Here is a 22,640-nt window from a genome sequence, read left to right as displayed (position 1 = left end):
GCCTGCTCCATTTCTCGCAACACGGTGTTTGCAAATGCTCAGCGATGCCAATACAATCAAATATCCATTCGGTTCAGTGGCCATTAAGAGAGACTTTTATGTTGCTGATTTATTAACAGGATCTGAAAATTTCGAGTCTCTAGATCTTTTGAGAAGTGAGGTAATTAAAATATTAAACTCGGCCGGATTCACCTTAACGAAATGGTTTTCAAACCACCCTCAATTTTTCGACAGTAATTGCACTGAAAAGTCATTTAGCTTCAATGACAAAAATTCTACTAAAACGTTGGGAATCCATTGGTTACCGAAAGAGGATTTGTTTTGATTTGTTTCTGCTCGCCTTTTCGATCCTCTTGTATTATTAGCCCCACTAGTTACCAAGGCAAAAATCTTATTGCAAGAGCTTTGGATTCAAAAACTAGATTGGGATGAGTCGATTACATTACGCCTCGACACTTGCTGGCAGAATTTCAAAGCCAACCTAATGCAGCTTTCAACAATTAGCATTCCTCGTTAGGTGAACGTAGAGTCGAGTGCCATCTGCCAAATACATGGCTTCTCCGACGCTTCAATAAGAGCGTACGGATGCTGCATATATATACGAAGCCAAACTGCTAGTGGTATTAAATGTATGCTGCTTACTGCAAAGTCTAGAGTGGCTCCGCTGAGAACCAAATCTCTTCCGCGTCTTGAGCTCTCGCCAGCACATCTTCTTTCAAAATTATGGTCAAGAGTTGCGCCTATGTTGAATCGACATTTCGAAAAAATTACATTTTGGACAGACTCTGAAATTGTTTTACATTAGATAAAAACACATCCTTCCTCATTACAAACCTTCGTCGCAAATAGAGTGTCCGAAATTCAAGAGTTGACTGACAAAGTGCATTGACGGCATGTGCCAACAAAACAAAATCCTGCGGATCAAGTGTCTCGGGGTTGTAACGTGGACGAATTAAATAATTCGATATGGTTTCAGGGTCCACAGTTCCTCCTAGAAGACCCTGTATTATGGCCAATTAACACCCACTTCCAGCTCTCGCCAGAAGACGAAGCATTAGAGAAGAAGAAAAATGCATTTACATTAATTTCGACCACTGAGAAAAATCCAATATTGGACCTCATTGAAAAATTCTCTTCTCACAGAAAATTGCTTCGTGTGGTCGCATATTTACTACGATGGATCCGACGACCAAAAATGCCTACGGAGGGTAGGGATCTGACATCTAACGAATTACCCTTGAGTTTTTTGAAAATTGTTCAAGTTATTCAACATTCGGAATTTCCGAATGAAATCCAAAAACTGACTAAGGGCACCACGCTAACTTGCAAAAACTAAATCCGTTCTTGCATGAGTACTCGGATAGGTCGCTGTCATTCAAATTAATCCGAGTAGGAGGTCGCCTTTTTAATGCACCTCTCCCATACGATGCCAAATTTCCACTATTGCTATATAAAAATTCGCACTTCGTTACGACTTACTTACGGTTCCTGCATTTTCGAAATCACCATGCTGGAGCAAAAGCGCTGGTTGCGCTTCTTCGAGAACGCATATGGCTGATTAATGCAAGAGAAGCATGCAGTAGAACCGTAAGAAACTGCACACACTGCTTTCATTACAAGCCGAAGCTGCAAACACAAATAATGGGAAACTTGCCATCAGAAAGCGCTACGACCCTTCCTTATATGTGGCGTAGATTTTTGTGGTCCAATATATACAACATTAAAAATACGTGGTTGATCACCCGTGAAAACTTATATTGCAGTTTTTGTGTGCTTTGCTTCGAAAGCAGTACACTTAGAACTGATTTATCGACTAATACATTTATTTTCGCCCTAAAAAGGTTCATTGGTCGCCGAGGGATTCCGCAGAAAATATACAGCGACAACGCAACCAATTTCGTCGGCGCCGACCGCAAGCTGCACGAGTTGAAAGAGGCATTTCTAGCTCAGTCAACGGAAGTGAAGGGATTCGCCGCAGAAGAAGGATTCAGCTTCACCTTTATACCACCCAGGGCGCCGCACTTCGGCGGATTATGGGAGGCCGCGGTGAAATCCGCCAAACACCTGGTAGTTCGCACACTCGGCAACGCTCTTCTCACCGCAGAAGAGCTGTCAACAGTACTAGCCGAAGTGGAAGCCATTCTCAACTCGCGTCCACTAGCACCGTTGAGCCAGGACCCCAACGATGGAGAAGCTCTAACGCCAGTACACCTGCTGATCGGTTGCCCTCTACGAGCACTGCCACCAGCATAAGTGCCAGCGGACATAATTCGTTGTTGCGAGAGATGGCACCTTGTTTGCTGTCTCAAGCAACAGTTTTGGCAGCAGTGGTCCAAAACGTATCTCACGAGCCTTCCGGAGAGGAATCTGTAGGCCGGCGACCTCGTCCTCGTACACGAAGACAACACACCACCACAGCAGTGGGTACTAGGACGAGTCGGCGCAACCGTAAAAGGGCAAGGTGCGAGTGGCAGACGTGGCAACGAAAGCAGGCACAATCAAGCTGCCCATTCATAAGCTCGCCCTGCTACCAATCAACGTTGAAGGATTATGATCCTGTCAAGGATAATGAACTAATTAACATAATACTGAACTAATGTATATGAACTAATTTTATATTAAATATTTGAATTAAAATGTTAAAGTTTATTTTATATAAAGTACTCACCCTAATAATACTGTTTTATATACTCACCATAATTTTCTACCATAATGTAACTAAATGAATTCTACTTACCCCTTTTTTGTAAATACATACTTACGCGTCCCGTTAGTTTAAGCCGTTCGGTTAAGGTTAGGCTAAGTCATAAAATTCCTGCAATAAAGAATTCAATTGTGTAAGAAGAACATTCGCGAGCGGTCCTAATTCTATTCAATCGGCACAGGCAATTTATTTAGTTCACGCATTCCCAAATAATTAACTTGTCTCAAAAAAGCTTGAGGTTTTTCAATATATATGTATATGTTTTGATGTCACAAAATAACTAGACTTATCAATTTATTTTAATTCAAAATTTGATATAAGTTTTCATGTCACAAAACAAAGTTAAAATTTTGTTACCTAGTGTAATTAAACCGCAGTTATTGCGTACAAAAAAATTTCATATTTAAATAGTCATTCATATGTATGTTAAGGGAAAACCAGATGTGCCTTCGTGACCAATGAATGGCTCAATAATAGTAAACGTAAGCTGATAATGATTTGTTTTTTTGTTTAAGGGGGGAGATACCTATGGAATTTACAAAAAAAAAGACGTGTGGCACTCGGGGACTGCCACGGTGAAGCTATTGCATAGCATTTTGTATCAACTTATGCAATTATAATTATTTATTTATTTTATTCATGCCGTATTTCTTTTTCTTTGATATTAATTCAAGTTACACTTTTTGAGCGTGGTGACCGATAAGAAAACAAATTTTTCTATTATTAAATAATAAAATAATAATAATCTTCAAGCGATAAGCTTTCTAATGACACCTCATTCTTCTAAATCGGTTCATAAGTGGCGGAGTTATTCGAGTTTTTAGTTGGGCAACACCGCTACTGCGTGGTTATAGGCGCCTAGTACATACTTCAGATGAATTTGCCACGATTTTTAGCAGCATTTTTTTCTTCGCGATACACAGCACCACCTTTGTGCGACATTTTACAGAAAATATTTTGCTCATGAGTCATCCTGCATCCAAACACTACCGCCTTTTGAGGTATGCCACATTTTGCGGGGCAACAATTTATTATTTAGTTATAAACAGCGTCACCTGTGTGCAACATATCGCGGAAAATATTTTTCCTAATGAGTCATCCTGTATGCACACACTTCCTTTACGGTGGCGCCTTTGTGGTATGCAACATTTTTCGTCACCGCAATTTGGTTTTCACGCCGCACAGCGCCACCTATGTGCGACATTTTTAGCGTTAGGTTTTTCCGTTACGGAGTTTCTGTATTCGATCCCCGCGCTCAGAAGCCCGCGATAGAAGCTATGCAATAACTTAAAAATAAATAAAAAAATTTACGCTCTAATCAATTGAAAAACTATTAAAAAAATTTAGTCCCATAGTTTCATTCGAATATTTTCGAAGGAATAGGCCCCAGACCCACTGCAGCGGCTGTATATGTACCAAAACTTTGAGGGTCGTTTCCTCGAAACTTACTTTTTTATCCGGTCGTCAAAATTGCGAGTGAATAATTTAACAGATTTACTTGAACAATTAAAAATGGCACAACCTCTCTACTATGCCCTTGATAAAAGATTAAAAAAAAATTATTTTTTCGTTTAAGAAAAGAAGCTTAGCTAGGAAGTTTACGGCGGCAAAAAATGTCAATCAACGGGATCGTTGATATTTCCGCCATAATAAAAGTGTAAAAAAAATTATTTTTTGACGGTACTAGAAATATCCTCCCTTAATCAATTAATGTCATGAAAACGTGTGCGAAAAACATCTTTACTCTCCAAATACAGTTATCCAAAACGTAGTCAGCATGTTCTTAACTGGGATTGTCACAGCTTACAACCAAAGTGTATTCAATAAGGTGAAATAAGTATGGCATTAAAGGATTGTCCTGCGTCCTTATGTCTATTGTGGCCTCCCCTAAAGCACAAATACTCACCAAGCCCCAGTATATTGCTATGTGCTAGTAAGACGATGTCATCTTTTTTATCATGCGTCTGCAGGCTGCTATGCAGTCAATTATCAGGCGAAACATTGTATTTGAAATACAACCCAAATTCCTGAAGAGCATGAAAACATCATCCTTAACAGTTTGTCAATTCTTTGTTTTCAAAATAAAAAACGACATTCAGTTTAAGGTATAACTCTTAATAACAGAGATAAATGTCAATTTCAGTTTTTCAAAATAATTTAGGCGAACGTAACTAAATCAAATAAAAACAAAACAATCAAAAGTCCCATGATTAAACCGGAGAACGTATGTATATCATATAGAATGTTCACTACGCAAAGAACGTAAAAATATTTTTTTGGCTACCTCGGGCGAGATGAGGGAGTTTCACCACTGCCAGCTCGGCAGGAGCAATCTTAACAGTTGCGCTAGAGAACAGAGAACGTACATTATACTTGTGAAGAAGGTTCGCGATGCGGAGAACGTAAAAATATTTTTGGCTAAAACGGTGGAGATGAGGGAGTTTCACCACTACCACCTCGGCAGGAGAAATCTGAACAGTTGCGCTTGAACAGAGCTGAGCATTGAACAAAGACTCTGATCAGAATTATATACAAGGTGCGTTCAAAGCAAACAGGACAAAAAAAAAATAGAACAAATGGTTTTTTCGGTAAAATAAGTTTATTTTATTCAAACTAGTCTCCTTCTGTTCCAATACAGCTTTTTGAACGGTCCAAACGAGTGTTTTAGCTCGTTGGCCGATATGACCGCCAGCATGCCCGTGCAAGCCTTTTAAATGGCCTCTACGTCTGCATAACGCTTTCTTTTCATGGGCAAATGCATTTTTCCGAACAATGAGATTTTTGGTCAAATAATCGTCCTTCGAATGTTGTATTCTGAGCAATTTTTGGTCGTCAGTCAATTTGAGCGGAACAAACCGTGCACCAGAAGGCTGCAACGAGTATAATAAAATCAGAACAAACCGTCGTGCCATAAACACAATCAAATCAATTCAATTCAGCATAGATAACATTGTTAATCAATTCGTGTATCTGCCAGCGTCAACTGACCTGATGCAACAGGAACAATCTGTTCTTCGGCAATCACGATCGTGTAAACGTATGGCGTGCTTCAGTTGCAATCGTATCATGTCAGTTCATAGCGTTGCGACGATTGTTTGAATTGAAATAAAACTTTGGGTAAACTATAAGTAAATCTTCGAGTAAATCTATGGGTAAATCTAAAAGTACCGCGAACAACAATTTTCTGCTAGACTGATTAGAATCATGTGTGGCAAAAAAAGTATCAGCTTTGAAAATGTGCGCATGTTACAAATTTTCGATGCGAGTATGTACATACAACGTATATACATACTATACATTTCTTGTATGTACTTATGTACTCGATGGAATTTCCATTATAACTATAACATATGTTGTACATACATACATGTACGTACAAACCAAGAATGATCATTCTTGCGTACAAACATATGTATTTGAAATAGAACAGAAGTGCCCGACTAAATCAGTGTTTAGGGGATGTTATCCAAACCGAACGCTGTCGATCATTTCAATCATTGAAGCATAAGTATGCATCACTTCGGGTATTTTCTGCTGATACGAACGTTCATAAACAAATCAGGTATAGGCCGATCGTTAGTGATACAAAGTTGTTCTCTATCGCTGATTTGAAGAAAACAGTTCGGTTCGTGTACATGAACTGAACTGGCAGAATCAGACAGAGTAACGGATCAGTACTTAAGTATAAACAAAAATGTATTACTCGTTGCAGTTCTCTGCCGTGCATATACCTTTCGTAAGCCCAAATGTTCGGCCAAAATGCGATAAATCTATTCATATTTATTTCAATGAAGATTTCGGCTGATTTTTGATGAATTCAAGCACAGCTTCGATGGAATTTCCGGATCACGGATTTAGATTTATGTCCTCATGATAACTTTGAAAACGTTGAGTTTAACTCATGCACTCTGCTACAGAGAGCTGCAACGAGTATGATAAAATCAGAACAAACAGTCGTGCCAAAAACACAATCAAATCAATTCAGTTCAGCATAGACAACATTGTTAATCAATTCGTGTATCTGCCAGCGTCAACTGATCTGATGCAACACGAACAATCTGTTCTTCGGCAATCACGATCGTGTAAACGTATGGCTGGCTTCGGTTGCAATCGTATCATGTCAGTTCATAGTGTTGCGACGATTGTTTAAATTGAAATGAAACTTTGGGTAAACTATAAGTAAATCTGCGAGTAAATCTATGGGTAAATCTAAAAGTACAGCAAACAACAACAATTTTCTGCTGGACTGATTTGAATCATGTGTGGCAAAAAATGTATCAGCTTTGAAAATGTGCGCATGTTACAAATTTTCGATGCGTAAACAATGCAAATTCCATCGAGTACGTACATACATACATACAAGAAATGAAATGTATGTACATACAAATATATATAATTGAAATAGAACAGAAGTGCACGACTAAATCAGTGTTTAGGGGATGATATAAATACAAACCGAACGCTGTCGATCATTTCAATCATTGAAGCATAAGTATGCATCACTTCGGGTATTTTCTGCTGATACGAACATTCATAAACAAATCAGGTATAAGCCGATCGCTAGTGATACAAAGTTGTTCTCTATCGCTGATTTTAAGAAAACAATTCGCTTCGTGTACATGAACTGAACTGGCAGAATCAGACAGAGTACCGGATCAGTACTTAAGTATACACAAAAATTTATTACTCGTTGCAGTTCTCTGCTCTGCTACGGGATAGGCAATCATCGCCATAAACTTGTTTCATCAATTGAAACGTTTCGGTAAAAAATTTACAAATTTTGGAACAAAATTTAATATTAACTCTTTGTTCAAAGCTCATTTTCGCACTAATAACACAAACATACTGACACTTGAAACGCAATAACTTCCAATCGATGAAACGTCATGAAATTCTCCCTGGACAATTGATAAAGATAGCAGATTCTAATGCACCAATCGACATATAGATGGCGCCACCAGGGGGCGCTAGATTCAAAAAGTCCTGTTTACTTTTGAATGCCCCTTGTACATACTGCTGTTACAGACGTAGGTATGTTAGCTAGTTTTCTTATATTTTTATACGTCTACATGCAAACATATGTATGTATTCAAATGAATTCGCTTTGTGCATATTTATGAATATAGGTGCAATTGAATACAATATAATTAATTTATTTTTTGATGTGAAACATTTATAGGCGCGGATAAACACGATTGGCGCCGTGGCGATACAGGCCGTGGTTACGATCACCATGCTATATTACTATTGTTATGGAATATATGGGCGATACGCAGTCTATACGTACTCTATATGTAGCATATATATACATATACAATGAAACCTCTACTTGCGGACACCTCCAATAAGCGGACCCCTCTCCTAACCGGACAAAAATTCAAGAACCAAGTTTTACTTTGCGTTTTCAGTACAAATTCCACTCTAACAACCGGACCCTCTCGTGGCCGGATGCGGACACTTTTTTTACTACTTTTTATTTTCATTACCTCTCGAAAGCGGACGCGGACCTCTCGACAAGGGACAAGAAACTTGGATTACTGAACGAAAGTGTAAAGAAAACAGTAAAAACCTCTGACGAGCGGACGCGAAACTCTTATTTGAGGACAACGAAGACCAAAAATTGAAGTAAATGTAGAGTAACTAACCGAACAGCCGAAATCTATATACGAGTAATATGAGCACATACTCGTACACACACCATAAGTTAAACTGTGAGGACAAGCATAAACATGTTAAAATGTAACGGGATCTATATGTAACAATTTGTAGCTATTAACATGAAAATAATAAAAATTATGATTCATTTGATTTGTCTTTGCAAAACGTTTAAGTCGTGTTAACCGGGAAAATATGCCTCAAAAAAAAGAAAATACTTTCTATTAAAGAAAAAATGGAAATTTCAAATGTGTTGGAGAGAGAAAATTTATCTGTTCGTGCAATCTTTACAATTTTTACAATTTTTTTTACTTCTATTTGTTTGCTTTTAAAGATTCGATGTTGGAAAATCCCAGGCTGCCACTATTGTGAAAAAAGGAAGACATTAAAAGGATATGGTTGAGTGGTGATAACATAAATAAAAAGAAAAACATCTTAAATAGTGATGGTTCAAAACAGTGTTTAAAAAACTGCAGTCGAATTAGCATAAGTCGCAATATTGTTGCTATTCGCTACTTCAACTGCGAGCGATATCAAAAAGTATGCAATTGCTTTTGCTTCTGCTTCTGAAAAAATCAGAAGTCGCATGCTTTGACTGGCGCAAAAATCAAACAGCTACGAAAATCAGAAATCGGCATAAGTCACCGTTATTCTCGTTTTTTGCTTTCTGCTTTGCTGTTGCTTTCGATCGTAGACATAAGTTGCCACAGCAGCTATCGACAGTTTTCGACAGTCGTCGGCAGTCACAGCCGCGAAAAGTAATGCATTCGGCTTTTTGCTACTTTTGATTTTTGTGGCTGTTGCTTTCGATCAGCAGCGTAAGTCGAAAAAAGCAAGAAGCGTCCGATTCGTGGAAGTCGGCCGTTGCGACCGTTTTTGATAAGCTACGACTTTAAAGAAATGTTTGGCATTTACTCATAGTGTACTTGAATTTTTTTATTATTTTGTTCATTTTCAACTTTTTTAATTTTTCTTAAGTTTACAAAAATAAAAAACTAAATCAAAATTCGTTGGAATAAAATAACATAAAAACATAACAGTAAATTAATTTTTCATTGCTTTCATTACATTCATTACTCATTTTTTTGATTATTCATCACAAAGTTCCTCTTGTTCAAAAAGTGGCAACGTATCAATGGGCATGTCCAGAAAGCTAGGATTTAATTTTACTAGCAATATGTTCTCAAGAACGTCGTGGCTTAATCGATTGCGATAGTCGGTAAGCACCAGTCTTAAAGTAGAGAAAGCTCGTTCAATCGACACCTGTTAAAAAATAATAAATAAATGAGAAAACTTTAATAAATTAGGTCATTTTCATTTACCTGAGCTGGCGATACGGTATAACAAATATTACTAATTGCGTATAATTCCTGGTCGGTATACTGTTTTCCTTTCCAATAAGACATAACGTCTTTGTCAACCCTTTGATAAGAAAGTTTCAGGTTTTCAATTTTTGAATAGACATCGATTGTACTGTTGACTTCTGATTTAACGCCGTGAGATAAGTACGCTTCTAACAATTCGTCGTCCTCATCAAAAAAATAGTTCTGCATTTCATTAGAGCTGGAATTCGGAGTTGAGCACATATTGCCAGTAGGGTGAAGACTATTAAGTCTATCCCAAATAGATTTTAAATGATGCACTTGGCGCCATAACTGAACACATGTGAGTCTAGCAGCGTTCAAATTGCAAATAAAAGCAAAAGAGGAAAAAGAACAAGACGGCAACTGCTGGTGACTTCCACGAATCGGACGCTTTTTGCTTTTTTCGACTTACGCTGTTGATCGAAAGCGACAGCGACAAAAATCAAAAGTAGCAAAAAGCCGAATGAATTACTTTTCGCGACTGTGACTGCCAACAACTGTCGAAAATTGTTGATAGCTGCTGCGGCAACTTATGTATACGAACGAAAGCAACAGCAAAGCAGAAAGCAGAAAAACGAATAACGGCGACTTATGCTGATTTCTGATTTTCGTAGCTATTTGATTTTTGCGCCAGTCAAATCATGCGACTTCTGATTTTTTCCTTGACTTGCCGCAGTTTTTCCTGAAACTTGCCGCAGTTTTTTAAACGCTGGTTCAAAAATAGACAATTTGTGTTTTAAGTGGTTTGTCAAAGCCAGAAATCAAATCAAATATACTAGTGTCGGGCCATATTAAAAAGGAAAAAACAAAACAAATTGTGGGTAAAGTAGGAGTTCAAACTTTTTCGGCATCAAATGGATGGCTGGAAAATGGCGGAAATGACATAATGTGACTTTCAAATGCATATGTGGAGAATCTGCTGAGGTTAATCCTGAGGATGTACATCAATTCAAACAAAAGCTACCAGACTTTTTATTGGGCTACAGACCAGAAGTTATATTTAACGTAGATGAAACTGGACTTTTTTCAAGGCTTTGCCAAATAAGACTCTGGCCTTGAAGAACGAAAAATGTGTTGGCGGTAAGTTATCGAAGGAAAGATTAACAGTGCTATTGTGTGCCAATATGGCTGGAGATAAGGAAAAACCGTTAGTGATCGGAAAAACAGCATGACCACGCGCGTTTAAAAAATGCGATATAAAAAGTCTGTCAGTTGAATGGAAGTCAAATCCCAAAGCTTGGATGTTTCGTGAAATTATGTGTGAGTGACTACTAACGTTTGATAAAAAAATGGGCTCTCAGATAAGAAAAGTTTTACTATTTTTGGACAATGCCACAACTCACCCTCGACATATTAAACTTAATAACATAAAGTTGATCTTTTTACCTGCTACTACAACATCAATTTGCCAGCCCCTCGATCAGGGAATTATACAGAATTTCAAATGTCACTACAGATGCAATATTATCAAACATATTTTAACAAGAATAGATGAAATTTCAATGAACAAACTTTTAGAAACATTTGACATTTTGGAGGCTATTTATTTTATTAAGACTGCATGGGACAACGTAACGATGGAAACAATTAAAAACTGTTTTTCAAAAGCTGGTTTCCAAAAAAGTTTGAACGAAATTTCTGACTTCGATGCAGAGGACGATATTCCCATATCGACGTTATCGGCTTTGATAAAACTTTTAAATGAAAATGAGCAAGGGCAGCTTTCCGATGACTTTTTGTTAATCAACGAAATTGTTACTACAGAAGATGATAATATTGACATTGTTATTGACGAAACGGTTACTGACGAATTATCTGACAGAGAAACTGAAGAACTAAATGAAGTATGCGCTCAGGATGCGGGTCAAATTAAATCATACACTGAAACACTAAAACAACTTCGTCGCATTAAAAAATTCATTAGTGACGACGTTACTCGATTTCAGTATGCCAAAAATTTGGAAAGAAATCCTGAAAACTTTTTTATAAAACAGAAACAAGGAAAGTGGCGACAAACTACGGTAAAGGAATTTTTAAAAGTCCAAACATAAATAAATATGTTCAATTTATTATAACTATGAAACATCTCGCAATAAAAATGAAATATATAAATTAAATTACCAAGAAATCTAATTTATCTAAAAAGTAGTGTGTGCATAAATTTTAGTAAAATTTTTATTCGCCCACTCCTATAAGCGGACCCTCCCCATAAGCGGACAAAAATTGTGGAACCGTCAGTGTCCGCTTGTGGGAGGTTTCCCTGTATATATATTTTTACGCGGCTTACAAAAATCTGTGTCGATATGTATGCAAACATACATATTTACAATGGTTTGTTGGAGAAGCTGTTACAGCGGCAAGGGAAGCAGTGGCAACTGGCGATCGTTCGTTTGTGTTTTCGGCACAGCTCGGATTTTCGACCAACAACACAATGGTGTGACGCTTTGTCGTCACGTCAGTTCTTCGACACATTGACTCTTCGACAAAATGTGAGCTTCAGCCATTGGTTGCCGGTGACAACGGAGATTTCGCATGAAGTAGTAAGCGTACACATTTACATACAAAGTTGTGTGTAGACAAATTTACAAATATTATAATAAAAAAACAGATAATCAGTAGGTAGTAAAGTTGTAAACATGAAAGCGATATGAAAGAAAAGATAAATATTATTTGATCATTTAAAATATAAAACAAACATTCACATATCGCTCATTTGCTGCAAGACCGGCATAAGTCAAAAAAATCGATTCACCAGAAAACGCGTTTAAAGTTTTCAACTGACTACAACCTTACACGGTGACTCCAACCTTACACCTCTTCTCAAGCGGAGCATATGAGAGGTATTCATACGAATTTTTCACTCAACATGAAGTATGATATAACGAACAATTCAGCAGCATTAACTCAAAAATCACGTTTTTTGATTTCTGCCGGTCTTGCAGCAAATGAGCGATAACATTTCACATATTGTATTGGATTGTACAGGCCGCCTTCAACGCATAAAATACATATGTACATTGGGGTGGCCCTTATTTTCCAAAGTATTCCAATTCTCGATCGCACCCCCTTGAAATATGCGAATAGCCAAAAAACTAGTATATACAAAGTTTTAGGTCAATCAAAAAAGATTTAGAGGTTGCGCAAGGAGCTTGAAATCCTGAAAAATTACGAATTTTTACATTTTCTTAAATTTAGTCCACCCTACTTCATTTGTTATGTGCGAAAGGTAATTTAACTTGTAATAATAAAAAATATAATATTATTTCTTGTGATCTAATTAAAAATTATTTATTATGTGAATCAAATTGTTTTTAATAATCAGTTACAACTTGTAATAAATATTGATTTTCTTGTTCGTCATTTGTTAGTATTCTATTATATTCTTCCATAAGTTTTATTCCACGTTCTACTGTGTCGTTAACCACTTTTATATTTATAACAATATCCTTAGCTTTTTGATAGGTTTCTGTATCCCTCCAATAAAGTGGATCTACCTGCAGAAATTGAGGTGAAATCCCAAACCGTCCATAAAAAATCAATTGTATTCGCTGTTACAAAATCATGTAGTTCTTTTCTTATAAATTCATTGATTTCACTGGATCTTACGTGTACCCTCTTTAAATGTTCCGTTTCCTTGTCGCAGTTGTCATTGTTTTTAATTTTTTCCATTTTGTTTTATGGCATAAGAAACGTCATCGTCGAATAATGTCAATGCAATACATTCTTCAGACAGTTACCAGAGGTGTTTACAAATTTTTTTATTGCAATTTCAGATATTATATTAACATTTCTATACCCGTGAATTTCTTTAATAAAAGACAAGTCTTGAAGAGGTGCTTTAGACGGATTGGTGCAGTTAAACCAAAGTAGGGATGCTCGATGAACATCGATGTTCGATAATCATCGATATTGAAAGCAAAAACATCGATGTTTTAATATCGATGTTACCATACGAAAAATATCGCAACATCAATGTTAACGGAATCGATCATTGATGTTAACTTACGGCTTCACGCACGACACGGACGTCATCCAAAGCAATGCAGCTTACGGGGCATCTCGACAGGATTGAATATATAGAATACTAGCTGCATTGCCGTGCCCATTGCCTGTGGAGACTCCACATTGCTCATAGCTTACTAGATATAGAATACTATCTAGTTTGCCATGTATAGTAAGCTAGAAGCTGTCACTTCAGCAGTTTGACAGCGCACTTTTCATTTCTATGAAAATTTTGAAGAGGCAACATATCCCATTTGCACATACATATGCCCACGGCATTTTCAATTTGGCAATATGAAAATTAGAAGAGCGAGTATTAAGACGGTTGTGTTATATTATAAAAATAAAGTACATGTTGAAAATAACATTTTTTCAAAAAATTAATATTTAGTATAATATTGTTAATTTACAGAAAAATTATGAAAATTGGGTTGGGAATGAGCGAAGTCTTAAATTTAAAAAACTTATACAAGCATAAATCAAAATATTATTGCGCATTTTAAATTTATTATTTCAATTGGTATATAAATTTTATGCCACAATTATTATATAGTAGTCCAAAAATATGAATTCTTATTTTTCCCAGAAGTAGATTTGTAAAAAAGAATCTTTCTTCTTTTCTTATTATCTTATATTTCCCAGAAAGCTCTTCAAAAGCTGGTTCTACTCTTTATCAACAAAGAAACCGATTAAAAGGTTCTTCTTTACCAAAATTACTTTTGCTTCAGTCAATTAATAAAAAATATTGGGATATGTAATAATTTGATCTGTTGCTTAATAAATTTCGAATTTATATATTGTGTTTTGTTTCTTTGTCAATTATTAATGAAAAATTATCGATGGATCCAACATCGATGTTCGGTTTTTGATAAATATGGAACATCGATGTTGAGCTTTCGATTATGACATCGATGTCAACATCGATGTTTTTTGAATATCGATCATCCCTAAACCAAAGCTTAACGTAGAATCTTATAATAAATGCGCATATACTTGCTAACGAATTCTCTTCATATTCCGTTAGTTTGAACTGTTCACGAAATAAATAGATCTTTAAGCAATATAATGCTTTAGACATCCACCGCGCATGATGAGTGGGACCTGGTACACGAAATTTTATGCCGTTATTTGCTCCTAGACATATAGACGTCAATTCCAATAATTTCCTATAGTCATCTCTAACTATTTTCTTTTTCATCTCTTCCTTGCAAAAATTTAAAATGGTATCTACGTTATCATTCAAACGTAATTTTAATTCATTGTTTTGTAGCAAGTCTTTAAAATTGTTTTTATCAATATTTTCTCAATTCTCTTGAAACCGGCGAAACAATTGGATGTCTTTACTTGTATTTACGGGAAAATAACACTCGAAAACTCCTCTCAGCAATATTTCATATATATGATGCCGACAAGGTAGATACAAAAGCTTTCGCTCAAGTTTTTTTTCTAACAACGTTGCAGCTCCTTTTATTACGCCCGTGTTAGTCGATGTCGTATCAAAACAACAGACCACAATATGATTCTTCAAGTCCCACTCAAATATCAGTTCGTACAGCGTATCAGCTATTTCTGAGCCCGTTGCAGCATATAGTTTTGGAGCCCCTATTAAGTGTTCGCCGTTCCTGTCAGTAACAACAACTGGAAGTCGTTCCACCTATTCTCGACCTGTTATTTCCGGAAGGAGTTTTCCATCACAATGCAAAGTGCCACAGTGTATCTATTTAACAAAATGTATCATTCAAAATTTGTTCATTCAAGTGCAATATAGATGTAATGTATATTTTTTTAAATAAAAAATTTCAAGGGATATGCATATGTAAGAAAATTTGCTTGAGAGTTTTATTACCCGAATACCGCGATTCAATGATCTAATCCGTACACGACTTACCTTGAGGTTTTCCTTGCTGTTTTCTGATTTTTTTAACCGATTTAAATGCCTTTGGCGCTGCAATGACGTACGGTTTATTATGAGTTCATTTGTATTATGTCCTAGTGCTTCAGCAACGGCAGTGACAATATGCATTGCTGAACGATCACTAATTTTGCATTTATCTAGGGCAGATACGACTCTTTCAGTGAAGACGTTTCGTTCCTCGATTTTTGATGGAAGTGGAGCATGATGGATGAGAATCTTCTTCCATCTCACTTTCCAAATTTGTATGCACATCATCACTGTCTGAAGAGAATTCTTCTGCTACAAATACATAAATGTCACCCCATTCAAATTACAGTTTCATTCAAATACATACCTTCTGTGTTAATTGCCTCAATTTCGTTTTCCATATTGTCTACCACTCGTATCTTTCTTCTCATTTGTTCTTCTAAAATCGCTGCCTTTCTCTTCTCATTCTGGGCAGTTTTGGTATCAACAACACCAAAACATCCTGGTCGCCCCTTTTTTCGTTGATTTATCAAAAACTTTTTGTCGGTGTCAATTTTAATTAGTTGTAATGCATTAGCATGAGCAATATCAAATAAATCATCTAACATTTCACTAAATTGCTTTACTTTTTGTTTTTGCTTTTCACTAGGCCGATTTTTACTTTTTCCAATAGCTTGCCATTCTCTATGCGTATTTTCCAACTTGTCAATGCAGTGTTTTTCATCTCTTATTGGAATTCTTGCTTTTTCCCAAAATACGGACACTTCTTTTATAGTCAATCTAGCACTCTTAAGAATTGATAATTTCACTATGTTATTTGATGGTAGTTTTGCACCAAGAATTTGGGAGCTTGACGTTCCAATTAAGTAAATTTTCGACCGAAAATTATATTCACTCATTTTTATAATATTTTGCAAATTAAATTGTCTACACGCCACGATTTCTCTGTACTCACTTTTGCGACTACGTTAGCACACTAGCTTTTAGCAATACAGAATATAAATTTTAATGATATTAGAACTGTTATAACGGTATATCACGAGCATGCGACGCTTGAGAATGCACGTGCAACACATTTAATTTACTTTCATATTTAAAATGAAATGAAACACGTGAATGACAAACAAGAAGTGAATTCATTTTATTGTAGAAGCAAACTACAGCACATACAGATATATATTACATATTCATACTGAAGATGGCGCTACTAACTTTAAACGTGATATTGCCGATACAAAATAACACCTCCACTTATCGCAATATTCACTGAAAAAATTTATAACATATCAAATTTATTCTATAGAAACTATGCCAAGAAGCGACATAAACTTATAGTGTTTTGTTGTACATAAACTTTTAGTTAAAATATCAGCCGGCATATCAGCTGTTGGCAAATACAGTATTTTAACAATCTTATCTCTTACTAGGTCACGACAAAAATGATATTTGATATCAATGTGCTTTGTACGTTTGTGAAAGACTGGATTTGCACACAGTTTTTTTGTGCACCCTGATTATCATTATACAGATTGATTGTGTACATTTTATTTGTTATTTCATATTGTAATTCCTTTAGATACAATGCTTCTTTACATGCCTCAGATAGACTAATATACTCTGATTCAGTGCTAGAGAGGGCTACACATTTCTGTTTTTTACATTCCCATGATATTGCACCATTACATAATAAAAAACACATTCCCGTATACGATCTCCTATCTATAGAGTTAGAGGCCCAATCAGCATCTACATATCCTGTTATTTCTGAATTACCTTCTTTACAATATTTTATTCCATAACTTTTAGTTCGTTTTAGATATTTCAGTACTCTCTTTGCATATTCCCAATGCTCTTTTGTATGGCAATTATTAAATTGACTTAGAAAACTTATAGAGTAACTAATATCTGGTCTAGTTAAGACTGACAGATACATTAAACTGCCAATTAGTTGTTGATAGGGTATGTGATTATTTACACCTACTTCACCTTTACTTATATTTAGTTTGACCTCCATCGGAGTGTCAACAGTCTTACAATCATTTAAATTAAATTTACTCAAAAGTTGATCTAAAAGTAGGTTTCCTGACTTAGAGTTACATATCCTTTATCTTTGTTAAATTTCACATTCATTCCAAGACATAATTTAACTTCACCTAAGTCCTTAATGCTAAACTTATTAGATAAAATCTGTTTTAAGTTCCTAGTTTCAATTTTATCATTGGAAAATATAAAGAAATCGTCAACATAGACTGTTACAATCGTTATACATTTGTTAATATATTTTATATACATACATGGCTCAACTTTTGACCTTCTGTAACCATTACGCATCAAACAATCATCAACTTTTTTATTCCAAGCTCTAGAGGCCTGCTTAAGTCCATAAATAGCCTTTTTAAGTTTCAATACTTTACCAACTGAGCTACTATTATTATAACAATCAGGCATTTTCATATAAATGTTTTCTTCTAAATCACCATTCAAGAAAGCAGTCTTTACGTCTAAATGATTAACTTCTAAACCTAACTTTACAGATAATGCAAATAATAGCCTAAGAGTTGTGTGCCTCACTACAGGAGAAAAAGTTTCTGTATAGTCTACTCCATGTTTTTGGGTGAAACCCTTTGCGACTAGACGAGCACGGTAACGCACTTTGTTTTCACTATCATACTTTTTTCGTAAAACCCACTTGCACTGCACTATAGTACCATTTATTGGAACATCTACAAGTTCCCACGCATTATTTTTCTCAAAAGACTGTAACTCATCCTGCACTGCTGCTAACCACTCTGCTTTTTCAGGACCATCCAAGGCTTCTTCCAATAATATCTCATCCGTGAATATGTTGTCATCTACTACATGAGCACCTACAAATCCAAATCTGTCTGGCTTTTGCCTATGTCGAGGACCACTTATTATGTTGGTATTGTTAAGTATTATAGAGTCTTCACTGTCTGTTGTACCAGATTCAGGGCTATCTAATGTGTCATCTTCACAAGGTTCATACAGTTCTCCACTTTCGTCCATATCCAAGCTCTCTGACTGGTCAAGTGAATTTTCTTCAAGTATCAAGTTTTCCTCCACTGGAACCATGTTCACCTCATCTGAACCATCTTCCTGTACATTCAAAATACTGTCTGTCGCTATCTTCTCCAATACTATAACATCTCGACTGGTAGTTATAACATTAGACTTCGGGTTGTAGATCCTGTACCCTTTGGCATCATTGGAATAGCCGACTAGGATCCATTTTTCAGATTTTCTATCCCACTTTAATCTCTTTTGTTTTGGCACATGTACCATGATTGTACTACCAAAAACACGTAGGTGACTTATATTAGGCTTTCTGCCCGTCCACATCTCGAACGGAGTTTTATAATTTAATGTTGCTGTTACAGTCCTATTCTGTAAGTATACTGCAGTGTGTGCTGCCTCTGCCCAAAACCTTTTCTGAAGACCTGCATCAAACAGTAGACACTTGGCTTTCTCAACAATAGTCCTGTTGAATCGTTCGGAGAGACCATTCTGCTCAGGTGTGTATGGGTTAGTTTTGTGATGTATTATCCCGTTGGACATCAAAAACTCATCAAATTTGGTGTTGCAAAATTCTTTCCCATTGTCACTTCTCAAGATCTTTATGCGGTGATTGAGTTGATTCTCAACCTCTGCTTTATACTGTTGAAAGCATTTCAATGCCTCATCTTTGGATTTCAAAAAGTATATATATGTCATACGACTAAAATCATCTATGAACAGCATGAAGTACTTAGAACCACCTATAGATCGGCTTTCCATCGGGCCACAGAGATCAGTATGCACAATATTTAGCAATTCAGTACTTCTGCTACCTTCTTTGGGGAAAGGTAAGCGGCTCTGCTTGCCTTCACAGCAAGTGACACATGATGACTTTGATATATCAGTCTTACTATCAAGTGTTAATCCCTGTACTGCATCTTGCATCTTATTCAAATACTGGCTGTTGACATGTCTTAGACGTCTATGCCAAACTTCACTGGACGCCATCACTGCAGCTGATGAACGACATGCAGGTATGTTTAGTTTATACACCCCGTTCAACAGATTCGCTGTAGCCACCAGTACTCCTTTTTGGTTAAAAATCTGACAACCATAACTAACTATTAAATGAAACTTTGTTTCCCTTTGATATAAGTTGACTAACAGATAACAGATTTGTAGTCAACTTCGGCACGCATAATACATCTTCTACTCTAATATCATATTCACAGGTGTGCGTCTTTGTCGTAATCTGTACATCTCCGGTACATAACACAGGTATTTTATCTTTATTTGCCACAACAATTTCTTTTACTACAAGCTCCCGAGACATATTTGACAACCATTCTTCATTCGCGGTAAGATGAACACTCGCCCCAGAGTCTATATACCAGTCGTTTTTACAAAATTCACCATTCAAAAACATTGCACTAAACGCATTACTGCTTGACCGTTCGTATTTATTTATATTTGACGAATTTTTCTTCGTAGATGTACACTGATTGCGATAATGTCCCGTCTGTTTACATTTGTAGCATGTTATGACTTTTGTTTTTGATTTTGACGTTTGCCTGCCTGTTGACATTTGGGTATTGTCTTTGGTCGCAGTGTTGCCAGCACGATTCTTATTAAAACTCGCAAACGCACCACTAGAACTGACAGCGCTTATATCGCCTTCGTTTTCGCTTTCTTCCATGTCCAACAACTTGGTTTTAATGGCGTCTGCTGTCAATGGTATGCCACAATGCTCGATCGCCATGATCATCGGTGAATATTTTTCTGTTAATCCCGCTAACAAAAGCGATGCGACCCACTCATCATTAATGTTAAAACCCGTACCACTTAATTTTTGACTAGTTTCGATGATTTGTGTCACGTACGAAGTCATTGAAACACTATTTTCGAGTCGTATTGAAATCAGACTCCTCAGTAAACTGATTCTCCTCGTGAATCCTGAGTCATCAAATAGGTTCTTCAATTTCTTCCACAGTTCATAGGTTGTTTGTACACTTTTAATGTGCACGTATAATGACGAATCTATTGTTAAAATTAACTTTGCTCTGGTTTTCGCGTCGCTTGCTGCTCCTATTTCTGCTGGCATAGTCTCTAACTTAATACAATCAGACATCCCTTCCAGCACTCACTGTAATTTTCACGCCCTTTCAGTTTAGGCACACTGACAAGATAGTTCGTCGTCATTTTCACAGCCACAGCGTTAATTGATTTTTGTTTTTTTAATACGTTATATATATATGTATATTATATATTTCTGCTAAGAATGTCCAAGGAAAAATTGCGAGAAAAACTAATTAGTGGCTGGGCCCATAACCTAAAATGAAATGAAACACGTGAATGACAAACAAGAAGTGAATTCATTTTATTGTAGAAGCAAACTACAGCACATACAGATATATATTACATATTCATACTGAAGATGGCGCTACTAACTTTAAACGTGATATTGCCGATACAAAATAACAATATTTGTATTTCTGTAACTCTATCATCAATCGACCGATTTTTAAGATTGTGGTATTTTTAGAAAGGTAATAAAATGCAGATCTTATTACGGTATGGAAAACCAGTAAGGGATAGTGTGGCTTTGAAATATGGAAGTCTGAGACATAAAAATGGCAAAAATTCCTAATTTTTCAGGATTTCAAGCTCCTTGCGCAACCTCTAAACCTTACTAGCTGACCCGGCAAACTTCGTTCTGCCCAAAATAGATTTTTTTTTCATTTCAAAAATTACACTGGTATTGGTTTTAATAGAATATGAACGATTTTTCCTAATTTCATTGTGTATACTTTAACAAAATTTTTACAAATCTTTCTTTTGTAAACATTGAACGGGCAGATTTTCGATATGATCCAAACATTCAATATATCGCATCTGTTCAAATCAGTCAGATGTTAGTAGTTTGTCAATATTGCAATGCAGTCAAATTTAAAAATGAACCGCCAGGGTTATGTTGCGCCGGGGGAAAGACGATGCATTCCATGTATAATACCGAGGCATCTCCGAGTAAAGCAATGTTCTCGCGAACGGATCATCGGCGCAAGTTGCAAAGAAACTTGTTAAAGTGGTTGCTGGTGGTATTTCCGTTCGCTGTACTATGTTCCCTGCGTTGAAATAAACTCGCTGGCCATTCTCCAAATGAGCTGACAGATGCACAACAGTAGGATGGCGTTCATGAATTGCAAATGAAAATATTCTCCAGATTGCTTCATTGCAGTTCACATATCTGCCCATTTGAAATTTGCTAATTTCATCTCCTTTAACGCCAATAACCGCCATATCGCTTCCTTTGGTGACATATTTGCAAACATACTTAATTGATTTTATTGAACTGCAATACTCAACATTTATATGTGTTTTGAATGCCTTAGACAAAATTGGCGAATATGGAACGTCCCATGTGTTATCAACCACGAAATTCTTTCCTTTCAATTGAGTGATGAATGTTCTGCCATTGTCAGCGGGTAAGCGACGCCGATAGAGAAGGTATCCGTCGTTTCCAGTTTGAGTTTCCGAAATAAAAGCACGAGGACAGCGTTTTTTGCATTTACTGTCCGACATACAAACCGAAGATGGATCGTGTTCTCCGCATGGCCCATGAACCATATTGGCCATCACCACTTCGTGCAACTCTGGATCTATTTCAACATCAGGAATTTCGGCGGAAATGATGTCATCAATTTGGTCAGGTGTAATTTTCTCCACCATCCAAAGAAGAATGTGTGCGTGGGGCAAACCTCTCTTCTGTCACTCCAATGAGTACATTCAGCATCGAACAGTGCCATATACACGTTGTTTCGTAATAAAGTCCATCAAACATCTGAGTTTTTATTTAAACACGCGTGCTGTAACATCGTGGCGATCGCTTGGTGATTGCCCGGGATGCAATAGATTCGTAATGTCTGGCCATTTTGGATTGCAAGTTAATGTAACAAACAAATCCGGCCGTCCATAATTGCGCACGTAAGTCATCGCATCCTGGGAGTACTCATGCATGTGT

At 36.5% G+C, this 22,640-nt stretch overlaps 1 long non-coding RNA gene across 1 annotated transcript; it reads right to left on the bottom strand.

Moving 5' to 3' along the window:
• Positions 1-9,269: 9,269 nt before the first annotated feature.
• Positions 9,270-17,303, bottom strand: LOC125775686 (uncharacterized). Its single transcript, XR_007421291.1, has 4 exons — positions 15,975-17,303; positions 15,614-15,919; positions 9,682-15,442; positions 9,270-9,622 (listed from the first exon to the last, which is right to left on the bottom strand). It is a non-coding gene; the product is annotated as an uncharacterized LOC125775686 (long non-coding RNA).
• Positions 17,304-22,640: the final 5,337 nt, after the last annotated feature.

The sequence above is a fragment of the Bactrocera dorsalis genome, chromosome 1 (assembly GCF_023373825.1).
Source record: "Bactrocera dorsalis isolate Fly_Bdor chromosome 1, ASM2337382v1, whole genome shotgun sequence".
NCBI classification, from domain to species: Eukaryota; Metazoa; Arthropoda; class Insecta; order Diptera; family Tephritidae; genus Bactrocera; species Bactrocera dorsalis.
The sequence above is the reverse complement of the archived record's forward strand: the minus strand, read 5'-3'. Positions and strand labels throughout refer to the sequence as shown.